This window comes from Heloderma suspectum, chromosome 2 (genome assembly GCF_057233095.1).
Source record: "Heloderma suspectum isolate Gila_16-S chromosome 2, 16-S_ref, whole genome shotgun sequence".
NCBI lineage: Eukaryota > Metazoa > Chordata > Lepidosauria > Squamata > Helodermatidae > Heloderma > Heloderma suspectum.
This window is the reverse complement of record NC_139459.1, coordinates 123,883,164-123,902,954: the sequence shown is the minus strand read 5'-3', so window position 1 is coordinate 123,902,954 and position 19,791 is coordinate 123,883,164. Positions and strand designations below refer to the sequence as shown.

Here is a 19,791-nt window from a genome sequence, read left to right as displayed (position 1 = left end):
TAAACAAATGATTAAGCTAGTGTATTGTATCGGTGAACAGAGAGAGTTGTAATGCAACAGCACCTTCCTCAATTGGTCTGAAGTGCAAGATATTCTGATCTCAGCATACGTACTGAATAATCGGTAGCAGTACAGTAGCAACTTCACTGTGGCCATTAGAATTGAGAAAGCATTATTTAACATATTCTTTTGCCACTTTTCAAGATTTGTTGTTGTTCAGTAGTTAAGTCGTGTCCGACTCTTCGTGACCCCATGGACCATAGCACGCCAGGCCTTCCTGTCCTCCGCTCTCTCCCGGAGTGTGCTCAAGTTCATATTCATTGCATCGGTGATGTAAAAACAAGAGTGTGGTCAGATACAAGACATAACAGCCACCGTGGCAGAATACTTTGTAAAGCTGCTTTGAACACACAAGCCAATTATGAATTCATTCACTGAAGGCAGCTTTAAACAGAAAAAGCAGTATCCAATGGTGTTCCAGCACTAGTGCTAAGACATTGTATTGGCATAAACCAACGCTCCTGCAAGATAACTAGCATTTGCTAGCTCAATGGGGGAAAGCGGTGATTTGCTGCTCAAATTTGGTGGAAAATCACTGTTTGCCCCCCATTGAGCTAGAAAGTGCTAGTTACAAAGCACAAATGTTGGTTTACATTAGCACATCATTAGTGCTAGCGCTGAGACACCACTGGATACTACTCATAGGACTCCAGGTGAGCAGTAAATACCTGCACAGAAGGGGCTAGGTGCATGTCAATATGAAGGGAGTTCCACAGTGTTGAAGCTACCACCTGTTGTGCTTACCACCCTAACAGATCTTAATGGCAGGCACTTGAGGAGGACCCCCAACAGAGATCTTAGTTTACAGGCAGGATTATACAGTTGAAGGAAGTCCTCATCCCAAGCTATTTAGGGCTTTAAAGCACTTTGAACTGGGACCGGAAGCTTACTAGCAACCAGTACCACTGGCGCAAAAAATAGTTGTTTTCTGATTTCCTGGTCCCCATCGGCATCTGGGCACCCATCCTTGTACCAGTTGCAGCTTCCAAACAATCATCTGAGGCGAACTAAGATTGTAACCATATGTGAACTTTCTTGGGAAAATGTCTCACTGCACTCAGTGAAATGTACTTCTGGGTAAACATGCTTAGGATTGCAATGCATGACTGCAATCCTACACACACTTACCTTATAGAAAGCTCCGTTTAATTTAGTAGGACTTACTTCTGAGTAAACATGCACAGGATTGGCACAGGACTGCACTGTAATTCAGGCAGTCCACAATGGATTGCAACCTTCTACTGCGAACCACCCAGAGAGCTTCAGCTACTGGGCCGCAAAGAAAACTAATAACTAAATCACTAACTAAATAATGCATTCATGTTTCTTCACAACCCAACTACCAATCAACATAAATAAACATAGATTCCAAACCCATTTACATGAAGAAACCTCTTTACTTACATTTGCTCAGTATCTCAGTTTAATTTACTTGATTTTGAACTGCTGGATAGGGGAAACAGATTAAATGAAACATGAAATCCACTTGTGAATATTGACCATGTTCTCACTGTTCTCAGCAAAGATGTTCCAAAGTCCTAACTGTTGTGATTTGCCTTGCTGATCAGAAAACCAAAATTCATTTCATGTCTACTAACAAAAAGTCAGTGGCACCAAGAAACAAAAGTGACATAAAATCAGTAAGCACCTGTTCATTTTTGTGCAAGCCCAGTTTGTTGGAGAACAACTCCTTCGTCGATGCAGTGCTAAGGAGCGTAGGTAGCCCCCGAGGAAGGAGTAGTTCTCTGAAATGTTTGACTTGTACAAAATAAACAAGCACTTTGTGATTTTGTAACACTTCTGTTTCTTGCATTTTCTATAACTCCGTTGCTGGTTGGGCCTACTAACAAAATCCTACCATATGAAAGTTTCTTCCATTTTTATGGTAAGATTTTTATAATGAGTATAAATCCAAGCTTAATGAATTCAACAATGCTATTTCAACTACTCGTATCTCCTCAGATAAGTTCTGACTCTGTAAAACATAGAAGGAAGGCAGAATGAAAAATGAAAGTCTATGTGGCAATTAAGGCAACTTCAAATGCCCTTCATATTTCTACTTCTTGTTTATGGTCTTTGTAAAGGTCTTGTTTTCACGAAAACAAGAATAAATGAACCCTGACAACTTCCCTCACCCCCATAGCTGCTTTATGAGTGGGCAATCTGGAAGAGGGAAGCAGCAGGGGGAATAAGGGGTGGAATGAGAATTCAAGGCCAGATGTTTGACTATGCGTGTACCCATGCTCAAATTCTTGTGAGCAGAATCGGGGCAGTAACAGCCCAAGTCAAACTGGCCGCTGCCATGATTCTGCTTGTAACCCTCACCCCTCTGGCAACTACTACTCCCTCCCCTCTGCCAAGGAGAAAAAAAAATCACTGCAAAGAAGACTTCTTTCTTCTGGACTCTGCTCCACACCAGTGGGATTCTGCTTTTAACCTCTAGTGAGTAGAGGAGCAGGCACAGGCTAGTCAAGAACAATCAGAAAGCTAGACACAAAAAGGGAAAGAGGCTATGGAAGGACAAGACTCTCCAGTGGTGGTGACCTGCAAGGTGTGTGCAATGTTTGTTTTCTTGCCTGAGAACAACATGGCCTATACCTCCAACAAGGGCAAGTTGATCACGCTGCTGGAAGAAAAAGTAAGTGGACTGGAGTGGCGACTGTCGACCCTACGGGGAATAAGGGAACACAAAGAGTTCTTGGACAGAATGGGGGAACTACAGCAGCAAAGGGAAGACCAGAAGCTTGAAGAGCAACAGCAAGCTAAGGAAGAAGTGGGAAATGCTGAGGTGAGGAAAAATGGAGTAGAGGATACTCCTTGGAAAAAGGTGACAGTTAGGAGAAGAGGAACTAGACGCCACTCAGCACCAGGGGAAGCAGTGGAGCTGTGGAACCGATTCCAGGTACTTGAGGATGAGACTGGAGGACAGCCTGCGGAGGAAGAATTACAGGGGAACCTGCATGAGAGTGAGCAAGAGGCTGAAGGTCAGTCAAGCAGAGGCGATGAAACCCAGGCCTACAACAACAAGAAGAGTAGTAGTAGTGGGAGACTCCTTGCTGCGTGGGATCGAGACCCAAGTATGTCACGAAGACCCATGGACTTGCCAGGTATGTTGTCTCCTGGGGGGACGGATTAGAGACGTGACTGAAAGGTTGCCTGCACTCATAAAGCCCACTGACAGGTATCCCTTTCTTCTCATCCATGTGGGAACAAATGATACTGCCAAGCAGAGCTACAAAGAAATCACGTCAGACTTTGAAGCTTTGGGAAGGAAACTCAAGAAATTTGGGGCCCAGTAGTAAGAAGAGGGATAGAAAGGGAAAGAAAAATACTCTGGGTGAATGACTGGCTATGAAGGTGGTGCCAGCGCGAGAGATTTGGATTCTGGGACCACGGGCTATACTTCCTGGAAGATGGGCTGTTCGCAAGGGATGGGTTGTACCTCACAAAGGCTGGGAAGAATGTGTTTGGCCACAGCATGAAGAACTTCATCAGGAGGGCTTTAAACTGAATCCTATGGGGAAGGGAGATGTAAAGTTGGGGGTAACAATGGACGAAGGCTCATGCACCGCAATGGAGAGAACAGCTCTGATAGTGCCCAATAATAGTCTTCAGACACATGTAGGAAGAAAGCCAGACTATGAAGCAAATGGTCTTCAATGTCCATATACTAATGCCCAGAGTATGGGAAACAAACAGAACGAACTTGAACTCTTAACACAAGAGGGAAATTATGACTTGATAGGTATAACTGAGACTTGGTGGGATGACTCTCATGACTGGAATACAGCAATTGAAGGATATAACTTGTTCAAAAAGAACAGGAGGAACAGAAAGGGAGGTGGAGTTGCACTATATGAAAAATACATATCTCTGCACAGAAATACAGGAGGATGAGCTTGGTAGCCCCATCGAGACCAAAGAATAAAAGGAACCTGGTGGTCGGAGTCTACTACTGGCCACCCAATCAAGGAGAAGACGAGGATGAAACTTTTGAAAAGCAAATAGCCAATGTTCCAAGGAAGCATGATGTAGTAGTAATGGGGGACTTCAATTTCCCTGATATCTGTTGGGAGACAAATTCTGCAAAACATGGCCCCTCCAGGAAATTCCTGACTTGTGTGGCGGATAACTTCCTCCTACAAAAAGTAGAGGAAGGAACTAGAGGATCGGCTATCCTTGACTTGATCCTAACCATCAGAGATGACTTAGTGGATAAAGTAGCAGTTACAGGAAATCTGGGGGAAAGTGACCATGTTATACTTGAGTTCTTGGTTCTAAGGGAAGCAAAAGCCAAGTGTAGTCAAACGCGTACCCTGGATTTTAGGAAAGCCAATTTTAATAAACTCAGAACAACGATAAGTAAGGTCCCATGGCAAGTGACTCTAACGAGAAAAGGGGTCCAAGATGGGTGGGAGCTTTTAAAAAAGTAAATTCTTAAGGCACAATTACAAACAACTCCAACAAGAAGAAAAGGTGGAAGACAACAGAAGAAGCCAATGTGGCTTCACAAAAATCTAAGAGATGACCTGAAAACAAAAAAGGACACATATAGGAAGTGGAAAGAAGGCCAAGCTACAAAGGAAGGGTACAGGCAGGTAGCACAGAATTGCAGGCATGGCGTCAAGAAGGCTAAAGCTGAGAACGAGCTGAGGTTAGCGAGGGATGCAAAAAGCAACAAAAAAGTTTTCTTCAGCTACATGCATAGTAAAAGACAGAGGAAAGAAATGGTGGTTCAGCGATTAAATAAGGATGGCAAAATGATAACAGATGACAAAGAAAAGGCAGAAGTGCTCAATTCCTACTTTGGCTCAGTCTTCTCCCAAAAGAGGGTCTATGACCCCTATAGCAAAGGCGAAGTATAGGCTGAAGGGGCAGGATTGCAGCTTGAGCTCAATAGGCATATGGTCAAGGAACACCTAATTACTTTGAATGAGTTCAAATCTCCAGGGGCAGATGAACTGCACCCTAGAGTAATCAAGGATCTGGCAGAAGAACTCTCAGAACCACTGTCTATTCTCTTTGAGAAATCGTGGAGGACGGGTGACATGCCAGATGACTGGAGGAGGGCTAATGTGGTCCCTATCTTCCAAAAAGGCAAAAAGGAGGAACCTGGGAACTACAGACCAGTCAGTCTGACATCAATCCCTGGGAAAATTCTGGAGCAGATGATAAAGCAATCCATCTGGAAGCACCTTGAAAACAATGCAGTGATTACTCAAAGCCAACATGGATTTGTCAAGAACAAATCCTCCCAGACAAATCTGATCTCATTTTTTGATCAGGTAACCTCCCTTGTGGACTGTGGGAATGCTGTAGACATAATATACCTCGACTTCAGCAAAGCTTTCGACAAAGTGCCCCATGATATCCTGATGAGCAAACGAGCTCAAAGTGGGCTAGATCCAGTGGATCCACAGTTGGCTACAGAATCGGACTCAAAGAGTTCTTATCAATGGGACCTTCTCAAACTGGGGAGCGGTAACGAGCAGGTTACCGCAGGGCTCAGTCCTGGGCCCAGTGCTCTTCAACATTTTTATTAATGACTTGGAGTAGGTGGTGCAGGGAATGCTGGTCAAAGTTGCAGATGACACAAAATTGGGTGGCATAGCTAATACTTTGGAAGCCAGAAACAAAATTCAAAGGGATCTGGAGCGCTGGGCAGAAAGCAACAGAATGAAATTTAATAGGGATAAATGCCAAGTTCTGCATCTAGGAAAAAGAAATCAAATGCACAGTTACAAGATGGGGGATACGTGGCTCAAGAACACTACAAGCAAGAAGGATCTTGGAATTGTTGTTGATCACAAGCTGAATATGAGCCAACAATGTGATGTGGCTGCAAAAAAGGCCAATGCTCTTTTGGAGTGCATTACTAGAAGCATAGCTTCCAAATCCCGGAAAGTACTAGTTCCCCTCTACTCAGCACTGGTGAGGCCTCATCTGGAGTACTGTGTCCAGTTCTGGGCACCACATTTTAAGAAGGATGCAGACAAACTGGAGAGAGTTCAGAGGAGGGCAACAAAGATGATCAGGGGACTGGAAACAAAGCCCTAAGAAGAGAGACTGAAAGAACTGGGCATGTTTAGCCTTGAGAAGAGAAGACTGAGGGGAGATATGATAGCACTCTTCAAGTACTTGAAAGGTTGTCCCAGAGAGGAAGGCCAGGATCTCTTCTCAATCATCCCAGAGTGCAGGACACGGAATAATGGGCTCAAGTTACAGGAAACCAGATTCCGGCTGAACACCAGGAAAAACTTCCTGCCTGTTAGAGCAATACAACAATGCAACCAATTACCTAGGGAGGCAGTGGGCTCTCCCACACTGGAGGCATTCAAGATGAGGCTGGACAACCATCTGTCAGGGATGCTCTGACTTGGATTCTTGCATTGGGCAAGGGGTTGGACTCGATGGCCTTGTAGGCCCCTTCCAACCCTACTATTCTATGATTCTATGACTATTCTATGATTCTTAAGATGAGATACTATTTGGCAGAGGGCACTGACCAAGACTGGAGATTCAGGGATCTTCTCCTCCTTCATTCTATTGATGCTGCCAGTGCCAATTTCTGCTAGGCATCTTGGGGCTTGTAGTTCAACCCCATGATCCCTGGTTGTATATGACATTACCAGTGTCATTCGCCTGAAGGAAGAGAGTCCCATCTTCCTCAAAGCCCTCCACTGTCTGCTATACCATCCTTCTTCTCTACAGTGAGTGTCTCCCCACCCCCATCTTGGGAGAGGGGTAAAGGGGCTTGCATCTAACAAACTGTTCAAAGTGGAACTGACTCAGTTTTTTACTAGAACCCTGAGATCCAACAACCTGAGCTTGATACAAAACTTACAGTCAAAGTATTCTGATCCAGGAATTTGTATGGAGTACTTGAGCTGAATGGAGCTCACAGTCCTTCTACATAAAACCCCCCACTCCTTGTTAAGCCAGGACTCATTTTGTTGTTATTTTTAAATACTTGCGAGTCAGAAATCCTTGCTGATCTACTGCAAATAAGCCATATACCAGTAGATCCACCTTCTGTCCACCCCTGCATTAGAACATTCTTGGTGGTGTTAACATTTTCTCCTACAAAACCTGAACCATAAAATGAAAGCACGATACCTGTTAATTGCTTTCTGTCCTACACCTTTCTGTGGCAGTACCAGATGCCAGTAAGGCAGATGTTGTGTGTGTGCCCCCCCCCAGCAGAGAAGCCTCCGCCCCATTCTAATCCCCCCTTGGATGGTGTAGAATTGCATTAGGGGGTTAGGACTGCATTGTAGCTCCTATTGATTTCAATAGGAGCTAAATTGAGCTAACCTAATCTCAGTCCAGCCCAGCGAAACTTTGTGTTCATTAACATCATGATTTTCAGTTTGAAATCCAAACACCTGTTTCACCCCTGCATGATCCATTTTACTGGGAGTGGAATGGAAGATGCGAAATAGATTACAATGAGATATCTCAAATGACGGCTCTGGAATAGTAGTAATCAACTGAGGCACTCTAACTTGTTAAATGGTTAGGAATATAACTGCTGACTCTCAGTCAAACTAACATTAATGTTTTGTTATTGAACCTAACATTATTTCCAACTGTAAATTATCCTCCACCTATGATCCAAAATCTTTTATAGCCTAGTAATTAGGTGTAATACTACCAAGTAAAGTTGGCGATACTCTAGTACAAAGGTTAAGGCAGTAAAACATTACCTCAGGCTAAGGAGCCAAATTGCCATTTACATCCTGCATTAGTATTCCATTACCACATCAAAGCAACGTTCTTCCATTCAGAGTGGGTTCCCTCACAACTATATACACAAGTGCAAAACAACCTTCCAATCATTCAATCAATCACTAAAAATACACCTGCCTTGCAGCACATGCAAGACACAGACTAACATGGCAACTGATCAACAATCTGGGATAATCATGTAATTTCAAAAACAGTAACAGCAAAGAGGCCTTTTGTCTAGTTATCTTCTCACTCACATCTTCCCTTTCCTCTCATTACATTATGGCTTAGAGAGCTTGGTGGCGGCTGCTATTACTTCCTCCTTACTAATCACAGAGTCCCCTTGGTCCTTGGCATTGCTTTCACTAACATCACAGCACAGAATGATGCCATCTTACAGAATTTGTGGTTCTGACAAGCATCAGTCTTTTGTGGTTACCCAGCTAGCACTAACAGGGCGATAGGCAAAGTTGTAGCCAAATAAAGAGTTGTTGCAGAATACCCATGTGCACACACCAGGGAGGGGAACTTGTTAGTACAGAAGTTTACCATTCAAGAGGAATGTGGAGCCTGAACTGAACCAATTTCTGCAAAAAGAGATGGGAGGGCAATTGGCCCATGAGATAAAAGAAATAGATGTGGTATATTTCAAGACTTTCTTCATCTAGTTCAAGGCTGCCAAATGTCCGGCTTGCAATTTGCCTGCAGTGTTGTATTTTTCTAGAGGGTATGTTTGCTTTGTGATATGTTGTAAAGTAGATGTGAGACTTAAGTCAGCTTTTTCTTACTGGAAAATGCAAATGTAAAATCTCTAATGGCTGAAATGTCCATTTCAATTGTCTTTCATATTCTGTCCCACAATAATGTTCTCATGTGCCCTGCAGAAATAATGGGAAAGATGCTCAAAGATTACTTTTTAGCTTCTTGTGTGAAAATGCTCATCAGTTTAAGTGTAAGGAACCAATGTAATAGTTTTCTCTCATGACTGTCCCACTTCAGGTTATATGTGGGAAATTATTTGAAAATATTCTCCAATGTGAAAGTTATGTTATTCTTAAAACATATTGTTTTAAACCTCTTTTGTTTTTTTTCTTAGGAGTTGCAAATGGGCAATGCTTGGGGAAGTGGTGACCCAAGTGAGTTGGTAATAGAATAGACAAACCGAAGTATGCAACACAATTTCTATGCTCAATGAAAATGTAAGAGGTTCTATGACATATAGGCCCACTGCAGACATAGTGCTGCCCGACCACAGTTACATGAATGGAAACAGTCCATAAGCTTGCACAGCTACCCTCTTGGATGGCAATTTTCTCCTTCCTTCCCTTTTCAGAGCTAATCATGGTCAGCATTACATGTATACCAACTTTAATGGTAACCATGGTTACCTACAAATTCATGTTCAAAAACCCAGTTCTAACCATGATTGTAAACTCTAGCTAAAATTAGTGCACAGATAATGCTAGTCTTGGTTAACAACCAAAACGGAAGTAGGAGAGAATTTGTGCACTCCAGGGGAGGTGGAGGAAACATTCAGGTTACTCTCAGGCTCCTGTGGTGAGGAGACTGGGCATTATTTATTGAATTTATATACTGCTCTTCATGACAAATCACAGAGATGTTTACAAATAAAAAAATAACAATACAAAACACAACCACTAATAAAACAACACTATAAAACTCTAAAATTCATCAAAATCTACAAGCAGTGAGATAATACCTATCAAAGACTGTTCAGCACAGAAGATTCAAAGGTCTCAAGACCCAAAGGCCTGGGTGAAGGGGCTGCAACTTAAGTAAGCAACAAACCAAAGCTACTGAACATGCCCGAAGCACCTCCAAAGGCAGGGAATTCCATAACAAGGATGCCACATCCAAAAAGGCCTCACTTGGGTCACCACTTCCCAAGCATTGCCCAGAGGCAGGACCATAAGCAGGGCCTCCCTCTAAAGATCTCAAAGGCTGGGCAGATACATACCAGGAGAGGCAGATCAGCAAGTATTATGTTTGTATCAGGGCATATATTATGGGGTTATACCATTCCATCATTCGGAACAGTAAACCCTGATAAAGATCACTTTTGGAGTATCTCACAATAAAATCACATTGAGATATCTGTTGCAGCCACATGAAGAAAACATACAAGCATAAGACTTACTCTATTATTAATATCAATAGTAATTGATAATATAGAGTATTTTTCCTAAAACCTTAAAGCATTTCATATACCAGTAATTCTTATTACAGTCATATAACGTAAGACACCGTTATTATCATCTGCATATTACAGAGGGAAGGCTGAGGTTAAGAGACAGTGGGTTGCCTAAGACCAATTAGAGAATTTGTGGCAGAGGTATTCTGGCTCATTTCTTGGGGTTGCACTTAAGGAAGAAACTCCACAGAACTCAGCAGAACTTACTTCCAAGTAAACATGAATAGGATTGGGATGTTAATCACTAGGCTAACTCTATTTTCATTGCCATGCTCTGCTTCAAAGATAGAACTGTAGGATTAAATATATCATATAAAATCTATGGCAGCCTTCCCCAACTTAGTGCCCTCCAGATGTGTTGGACTACAACTCCAAGCATTCCCTAGTCAGCCATGCTGGCTAGGGAATGCTGGGAATTATAGTCTGACACAATTGGAGGGTACCAGGTTGGGGGAGGCTGATCTGTGGTAATTCAGCATATTTCTTCAGTCAAACAAGGGTCAAGAATTTGTCCTCAAAAGCTATCCTTATTTAAACAACTTGTCCCATTTGAGATGTGGATAAGAAAGAGAAATGGCAAACATAACAGCAGATGGTTTTCATACTTTACTGTATCTTCATTTTGTTGTTGTTAAAGGCTATGGCCTATTTCCAATGCTCACATGTGTTTGTTTTCACATAGTGCTGAAACTGTGCGAATGAACTGGCAATCCTTCCACTTATTTTAACACAGCTATACCATAAAGATAAACCAAGAAAAACAAAACCTAAATCTTTAGAAATGTAAACAGAAAGAACAGCAGTTCTTTAAAAAAAACAAAACTGTTTTCTTCACAGCCACAGTAAATACCTTGCTTGATCCAAGCCTCCCTGAGATGCAGAAGAAGGTTCAATGAATCACAGAACTTGAAGCAACCTTGAAGATCTATCCTACAGTAAGAATGTTAGCATATAAGATCCACACCATCTAACCTAGAAGCAAAGCAAAAAAAGTAGGGGTATCAAATTACACAAAGCTACAGGTGCCCATAGGCAAGGAATTTCCAGGTAGCTCAAGTCAGTCAGCAAGCCACATGCTCAATGCAATGTGAACACACAATACCATCTTCCCATGTTTTTTAGCCAGTCTAACTTAGAGGAAAATCATTTCTCAGCCACAACACATGTATATAAATTAGGAGATAAACATAAAGCAATAAGCCATCTGCATGAAATTCTTCTAGGATTACCTGTTCTTAGATATACCCACACACATACATTGTGTAACACAGATACAACCATATGAAATGTATGCAGAAAAGAAGCTCCCACGTTATGTGTAAAAATTACACAACAGTAAAATCTTCGAACTAAACAAGTACTGAGTTCATCCTTAAATCAATTCCATTGACTTAAAATATTCATTTAAACATATGTGTATATATGAAATTATAAGAATAGAGTGTAACATTGCAAACTAATAACAGTATTGTTACGCTGGTCACAGATCAAGGACACACTAACATTACCTTGATATCACCACCCATTTCTGTGCTACGGTGAGGATGCAACCCTATGCACCCTTATGAGACTTAATTCTGAGTAAATATGCATAGGAATACACTCTGTCTTGTGCAATGCTGCAACTATACTTCTTTCAATTGTCGCTGTTCCTACCTGTCAAAGGTCAGGCAGCAGGGAAATAATCAACAGAGTCTCAGAGCACCCAAGCAGGCTTATATAGAAGGAGGCAGTCTTAAGATATCCTTAAAATAAATGGCCCCATGATGGCCAAATGTCCTTACAATAGTGTATATCCCTAGTTTCCCACCATGTATATGACATAACAAGACTGTCATGATACCATCTTGAAGCAGGGGGGAGATATCCCATGCTCTTTGCACACATTGCTGGCAGCATGCCATAGAACTGATTATCACATTCAGTTGACACTGTAGTTACTGCATTCCATCTCCAATGTATCTGTGATGTTACTGTGCAGCTTTCCCCAACCTGGTGTTCCCTAGTTGTTGTGGACTTCAACTGCCATCATCCCCAGCAAGTATAGCCAGTGGTCAGGAATGCTGACAGCTATAGTTCAAAACATCTGGTGGATACCAGTTTGGGGAAGGTTGCTACAGTGAATCACGGGCTCTAGGTTTGAGTTATTTCTATATGATTGAGGGGAGCTTCTGCGTAGGTCCCAGTTGCTGTGAGCAATTTAAATATATATTTTAAAACTGGGCCCTCAGAAGACAGAGAACTGGCAACTGGTTGGCAATCAGTGTTACAGGAAATTAGTTAATTTTGAGAGGAGTCAAGTGTGTATATTTGCTCCTGTGAAAATAAAGGATGTCCTGGAAGTAGCCCGGGGTGGGTGGGTGTTAAAAAGATAACCATTACCATATCTTTAGACAGCATTGTAGGTTCACTGGGTTATTTGCAGAATATTGGTAATCAATCCCAGAGAGATGCTGTGTTTTGTTCAATGTCAGCTGTAAAGATGGTTGTTGCTATTTTTATGTATTACTATCTATTAATATATTAGGTTGTATCTAATGATAGCCCTACTTAGAGTAGAACCACTGAAATGAATGGAACTTAAATTAAGACTAACATTGGATAAACCCATCATTTTGCAAAGCATAGAAAGTGTTTAACAAAAAGCTAAAGTTAACCTAGAACAGTCATTTCAAGAAAGATTAAAATATGTCTGATCACTGGACTAAACAGGAAAAGTATGTTTTTAATATGTATGTGGAAGTCAATGAACACATGACTGAAGAGCAACACAATTAATAGTATAGGCTACAGCAGTTTGTTCCAATTGCCAAGTAATTGGTTATCTTTATTTTTTATCTTGAAAATTAACAAACTGCTATTGAGAAGTTGAGGTAGCAATCAAAGGCAAGTCAAATTCTGTAGGAGGAATATGGATATTAAGGCTACAATACTGTACACACTTACCTGGGAGGAAGCCCCACTGAATGCACAGGGGCTTGCTTCTCAGTAAACATTCACAGGATTGCACTGAGAGGCCTTGCCCATGCAAGTACAGTGCTTTTTCAAATGGCAAGGCAGAACCTACAGACATGCCTGCAGTTTTTTTAAAAAAGGATTACTCTGAGCCAAAATTACACCTCCATAGTTAGATAAATACCAGCCATGACATGGATTCCACAAGCCAAATGCACCAAATGCTAAAAATGGTTATACATATACATCTCCTGTATGACAGCAATGTAAGGATGTGGGCCTTTAACAATACCAGCAGACTAGAGAACCGGCAATTTTCATTGCCAAACTGAAATTAGATTCCCTAACCTGAAAAAAAGGAGTCATTTCACAGCAAAAGGCACAGTACAGCAACAATATTTTGGCACCACTAAGTGATTGCTTTATATTTTTCAATAATTTTGAAGAGCAGCATCCAAAACTTGACTATATCAAAAATAGTGTTAAACTACATTTTCTCCAAAGATCTCACTGATCTTATTGCTGCTAAAGAGCCTAGAACAATTCACTAAACCATTTTTGATATGTTTTAAAAGTTTATAATCAATATATCCATTCATTTAGCTACTTCCATTCCGTTCCCATCATTTCCCAAGTATGTAATGAAGGTAACAAAAATTTAAGAGGAAAAACAGCAGTACACCAGCTTGCTTGGAAACTTCAATTGATCCGGACTCTGTGGCCAGACTGTTGACTGGGGCTGGTTATTGGGAACATATAATGCCCTTGTTACACAACAACTTGACTGGCTGCTTGTTTATGTCAAGGCATAACTCGGAATGATGGTCATGACCTTTAAAGCCCTAAATTGCTTGGGATCAGGTTATCTGAAGGACCGTCTTCTCCAATAGGAACCTGCCTAGAATTTTAAGACCCTTCTTTGCATCCTGCCAACACCTGAAGTGCATTTGGCAGGGACTTGAGTAAGGACCTAAGTGCACTTAGGCTCTGGAACTCCCTTTATTTATAAACAGACTTTCATGACACAACTGCCCTCCCAAGGCGGTGTACAAAATTTCATAAGACCATCATCATCAAAACATAACAACACACCACCAAATTAAAACTACATTACATCCCCATAAAAATGAGCAGAAATAATTTATCACAATGATTAATAAAACAAATGAACAGTGGCCTAAAATAAAAGTGTATTAAAGAGTTATTTTAAAACTTTCCAAAGATGGGTTCATATGTATTTCCCGGGGGAGGAAATTTCATAGTTATGGGGGCACCACTGAAAAGGCTGTATCACTATCACCCATCAACCTAATATCTCTTATTGATAGGCCAGTGAGCTGATAATAATGCCCAGGCAGGCTCAGTAGCTGATAATAAAGCCTGGGCAGGTGGTCCTTTGGAAAACCTGGCCCCAAACTGGTTCTGGTGTTAAAGGCCCATATCAGTACTTTAAATTGGGCTTGGAAAACTTCTTTCTCCATCAACTAAAGTTTCTGAACCATTTTTAAATGCAGATCCACATAGAGTGCATTACAGTAATCCAACCTGGATGCAACCAGACAATGTGTCACAGAGGCAAAGTCTGCTTTCTCCAGATAGGGCTGCAGTTGGTGAACCAGCGAAAGCTGACAAAAAAGCACTCCCGGCCACTGATGTCACCTGCACCTCCATCAACACTGCAGAATCCATACCCTCAGACTTTGTATGTGACTCTTCAGGGGTGTGCAACTCCATTAAAGACAGGCTCTGTACCTCCATCCAGATCAGCGGGTTTCCCAACTTACAAGATCTTTGTCTTGTCAGTATTAAGCTTCAGATTGTTTACCCTCATCCATCCCAAAACTGCCTCTAGACACCCATTCACAACTTCTATCGCTTCCCTGGAATTAAATGATGAACACAAGAGGTAGAGCTACATGTCATCTGCATATTGGTGACAACACAGCCCAAACACCCAGATGACGTTTTACAGTGGCTTCATGTAGATGTTAAAAATTATACTGTAATCATTCCGTTCAGAGGTGAGTGTGTATTCCTATGTAGCCAAAACTGCACCACCCACACACAAGAGGGTATCAGTAGGCTTGGTGTTTGCATATGTACTGTACTGTACAGAGGCACTCTCTCATGCTCTGGCACCCTTGACAAAAAGATTGGCCACCACTGCTCTAAGGGAAGGGAATTCCACAGTTGTGAGGAGGCCATCCAGAATGCCTCTCTACCTGCCCACACGTGTTTAAACTTGGTGCATCAGTGACAAAATCAGTTCTTGGTTGATCCTGAAAGTCATAATGAAGAAAAGAAGATGGTCTCAGAGTATGGCTGGCTCCAAAACAATAAAGGCTTTATGGTTCCAAATCAGTTCCTTGAGTTGTGCTCAAAAGAAAACGGGGAACCAATATAGATAACTGGAGCACAAGTGTATGTGTGTGCATGCACATGTGTGTGAAGGTGAGCTGGTACATTCCAAACAAACTGAAGCTCCTAAACAGTCATCAAGGGCAGCCCATATAAGAAGGTTATGGTAGTCTAATCTTGAGGTTACAAAGACATGAATTGCAGTTGCCATTTCCTAATGAGACAGGCATGGGAATGTTACATCTGCCAACCATAATTATTTCAAACTAATCCTGATTCAACTCTAATCCTTGTCCAATTTGCTTCCAAAATGTCACCATGGCCAGAAACACTGATACTGCTGGATCCAAGTTACATGAAAAAGAGGAAGAATTTCATAGCATCACTGATGCAATGAATATGAACCTGAGCACACTCCGGGAGAGAGCGGAGGACAGGAGGGCCTGGCGTGCTATGGTCCATGGGGTCATGAAGAGTTGGACATGACTTAACGGCTGAACAACAACAAAATACAGATTTCAGACCTTCACACGGTCTTGCCAAGAGCCTCAAACACACATTCAAATGATGTGGACAAGATAGATCATGGATAGAGAGATGTGCAGTTGTCCAGCATTGCCTTCTGTCTCTTTTTAACTGAACTAGAGCAAAAACACTATGTAAAGCAGCCTTCCGCAACCTGGTGCCCTCCAGATGTTTTGGACCACAAGTCCTATCAACCCCAGCCAGCATGGTCAATGGCCTGGGATAATATGAGTTGTAGTCCAAAACATCTGGTGGGCCCCAGGTTGGGAAACGCTGCACTAGAATGATCAGGTCCTGCAAACAACAGTATTGGAGGCTTCAGAAAAGCCTAATATGACCAGTGCCAACCAACAGGCAGTTTTAAATCTGCATATATTGGCATAAAACAGCAAATGCAAATTCTGAGACTTTTTCCCCTACTGAGGGAAGCTAGAACCGTAATGGTAAATAGTAGGAGTGATGGATGTTTCAATGAACACGTAGTGGCATCTTTAAAAACAAAAATGTCACCGCTTAATGGACAGAAATGCAAAGAGGATGGTCTTATAAAGATGTGATGGGATGCACCAGTAGAGTAAGATGCTCCATTTTAAACAGTCAAAGAATACAGCCTCACATAGAGACTTCATCTGAAGTGAGATTCCCAATTTGACACACCAGGGTCAGGGAGCGAAATACCAATGAAGATACCACCTGGTCCACTTTAATTCTAATACTTTTCTTTCTACATTCTTTTTCTTTCCTTTATTTTTTCCCCTTACCTAACTATACTTGGTTATGCTTGCTTAGCCTCCCCAAGTTAATGAAACTGGGCAAGGACTGCAGCTCTACACTCTTAATAGTTGTGTACTTTTGTGTACACCTTCTTTCAGTGAGCTTCTCTACTCCGACCACTGCATTTTAAAAAATTCACTAAGTGATGTTGCCATAGCCTCTCTTTTTTTTTTTTTTCTGGATTGAGCAAGCACATGTATGATTCAATAGGAGGGAGGAGTGGGGAAAGTAAAGAACGTATGAAAGGCCTCCTTGGTCTAGAATTTGTGACGTTATTCATATTAATTAAATAAATATGCATCGTTTAGTCTATGCAGACGTCATTGCTTTGCCAGTTATGCCAACTAAAATGCTTTGTCCACTAAAAAAGACACAGCAGCGTGTGGATATGCAGCATTTCAAGCACACTCCATCCTGTATCTTACCCACACATTCCACTGAATGTTGCCAATATGAAAATGAATATAGGGGCTCTTTAAGATCCAGCTGTAAACTTCGGCTACAATCCTATACCCACTTACCTGGAAGTAAGCTCCATTGAACTCAGTGGGACTTACTTCCAAGTAGACATGCATCGGATTGCACTGTAAGTACATTTACTTGGGAGTATATTTCACTGAACTCGACAGGATTTATTTCTGAGTAAACATGATTAGGATGGGGCTGCAAGACTCATTAGGACTAGAACAGATCTTTGTACCACCATACAGTTGCTAAGACAGAACAGGCATGCATTGCAAAAAGGGGCGGGGGGGGGGGAGATCAACTATTTTGGAACTTTTCAACCACCCCAACTGCAAGTCTCAGTATAAATAAGGTGGTTAAAACTTGTTAAGGGATTTATAATTGCCCCTAAACGATATCACCCATGCTCTCTCTTTAAGAAACAGGCTGTCCAGGAACGATGACAGTTAAAGGGTTAATACTGGAAGACTGGAGCTTTTCACGTATCCAACACCTCAGTTTAGGATGGAAGCACGAAGTCTAGGGTGTCTTCATTCTTTAAACATCAAAATGCCATATGGCTTCAAGTGAGGGGAAAAAATACACTTTACGCCATTTGGAGGTTAAGAATCCAAACTATACAATGATTTCATAGATGGCGGAGGAACCCTATTTACTATATTCAGGAAAATTTATCTTAAATTTAAGCAAGCCCACTCTAGAAGCAACTGTATTGGAACTAGAAACCGAACTGCATCTAAAGACAAAGCCACCGCCAACGAGAAGTGTTCTGCGTTTAATTTCCATCAACATCACTAGGCGAGGAAAGCAAGCGAATACTACTAATTTAAAAGCCAGAGACGTGTCTGCACGGAGGAAAGAAAAGCCCGGGGGGGGGGGACTTACGTGAGGGAGGAAAAGTGTCCTTTTTACAGCCTTTTCAGCGTTTAAATGCAACGCACAAGCAGCAAGTTAAAGAGAGAGAGAGAAAGAGAAATATCTTGAAGCCAGAGAAAGGGAGAAACACCAGTAATCATAAGGAACAGAAAAATACATGCACTGTAACCAGTACCGCATGGAGAGAGAGAGGGAGATCGACTTTTAACTGTTTTAGAAACTTCTGCGGGAAAGGAAGAAAGCAGGGATTTTTGCTAGGGATTGATGCCTGGAAAAGCGATCTTCCTCGCTTGCTTACGGAACAAACCGGCCGAGAGTCGCGTCTGAGAGAAACCGAATTCGACAGGGGAAGGGAAGGAAGCCAGTTGCCCTTCTGCAGAAATGCCCCTTTCTCAGTCCCCCAACCCAATTACCTGGGCCAGGCGAAGTTCCCCCCAGGCTGCCGCGGCTGCCCCCACGGAGCTTCTCGTCTCGCGGCCAGCCAGACTGACCTAGAGGGGTCTTCCCGCCCTCGCCGCCGCCTCTTCCAGCCAGCCAGCCGCCTGCTGGTGCCTCTTCCCAAGGCGGCGGAATCTCTCCAGCCCTTCACTTTGCCGCGGGGCGGCCGCAGTGAGGCGGCGGCGGCGGCGGCGCGCGCAACACCATCCTCTGCCCCGCGCTTCAGGGGGGGGGGCAAGCGCGGGCGGGGGGGGACGCGCCGCTTCTCTGAGGGACGGAGGAGGTGAGGCTGCTGCAGCCTCCTCAGTTGCAACTGTGCTCATAAGCAGGGCGGGGGGACCAGCAACAAGGAAAGGCTGTGGCAGCCGCCGCTCCGCCGGCTGGGTGCGTGTGGGGGACGGTGGGTGGGATGCTTGCTTCGAGCTCTTTCCTCCGCCCCACCTGGCCTCTGGCCACCGTCGAATTATGACCCTTCCCGCCCACAGGCAGCTCCGCGAGCGGGGGCTTCTCCTTGCCCCGCGACATTGGCGCCTTTTCTCACCTGCCTGACGCGCTCGCGCGCTCGAAGCGCCGCCGACGGCGCGCGCCTCCTCGGCCCCCATTGCTTTCACGTGCCTCCCGCCGCAGTCGCCCTCCGCCTCACACGCCGCCCTCCCCCACGTCGTGCTCCCCCTGCAAAGCCCTCGTCCTTGCCCTTCTCTCTTCACCTTTTGCTCAGCCGCTCCAGCTGACCTGATACACCAGCAGGAGCGAGAAAAAACTCGTCCTGGGGAGCGGAAGGGTGACAAAACCATCCTTTGCGAAGCAAGGGATTTAAACCAGCTATACAGGAGCTTAATACTATGACTGGGGGAGCGCCTGCTACCCCAAGTCATCCCAAGAAGCCACTTATGGGGCCCCTCCACGGCATACTTTTGGCCCATTGTGAATATTCCTCCACAGCATTTTTACCTCTGGATATTATGAAGTATTTAAAAAGTAACCACATGAAATGCCTTTAAAATACACTGAATTCCCCCCCATTTGTTCGCAACCTTATTGGTCATGCCCCCTTTTGCCATCGGCCCCACCCACCACTGGATGGGGCCCCCAAGAGCTTCTCCAAAACTGAATGTGGTCATTGGACTGAAAGGCGTTTGACACCCCTGTCTTAGATCACCATCTGCATGGGGCTCAAGAGCAGCCCTTGGAAGCTTATGTTGCCCCTCTCCACTGAGATTTCTGCCTTTCCATAGAAAATAGAGCCCTGCTGCGTATGCACACACAGAATCATAGAGTAGTAGTTGGAAGGGGCCTACAAGGCCATCGAGTCCAACCCCCTGCTCAATGCAGGAATCCAAGTCAGAGCATCCCTGACGGATGGCTGTCCAGCCTCATCTTGAGCGCCTCCAGTGTGGGAC

At 43.3% G+C, this 19,791-nt stretch overlaps 1 protein-coding gene across 4 annotated transcripts in view; it reads right to left on the bottom strand.

Annotated features, from left to right (window-relative positions):
- The window catches only part of LPAR1 (lysophosphatidic acid receptor 1), an 80,740-nt gene extending 61,606 nt beyond the window's left edge, over positions 1-19,134 (bottom strand). Inside the window, exons 1-2 of one of the 4 annotated variants that reach the window (XM_084834650.1) lie at positions 18,933-19,051; positions 10,851-10,972 (exon numbers count right to left, since the gene is read on the bottom strand). The gene's annotated coding sequence lies outside the window, so the exon portion shown is untranslated. Of the gene's footprint in view, positions 1-10,850; positions 10,973-18,366 lie in introns of all 4 variants that reach the window. The other 3 variants (XM_084834649.1, XM_084834648.1, XM_084834647.1) reach the window with 3 other exon arrangements.
- Between the last annotated feature and the right edge of the window lie 657 nt (positions 19,135-19,791).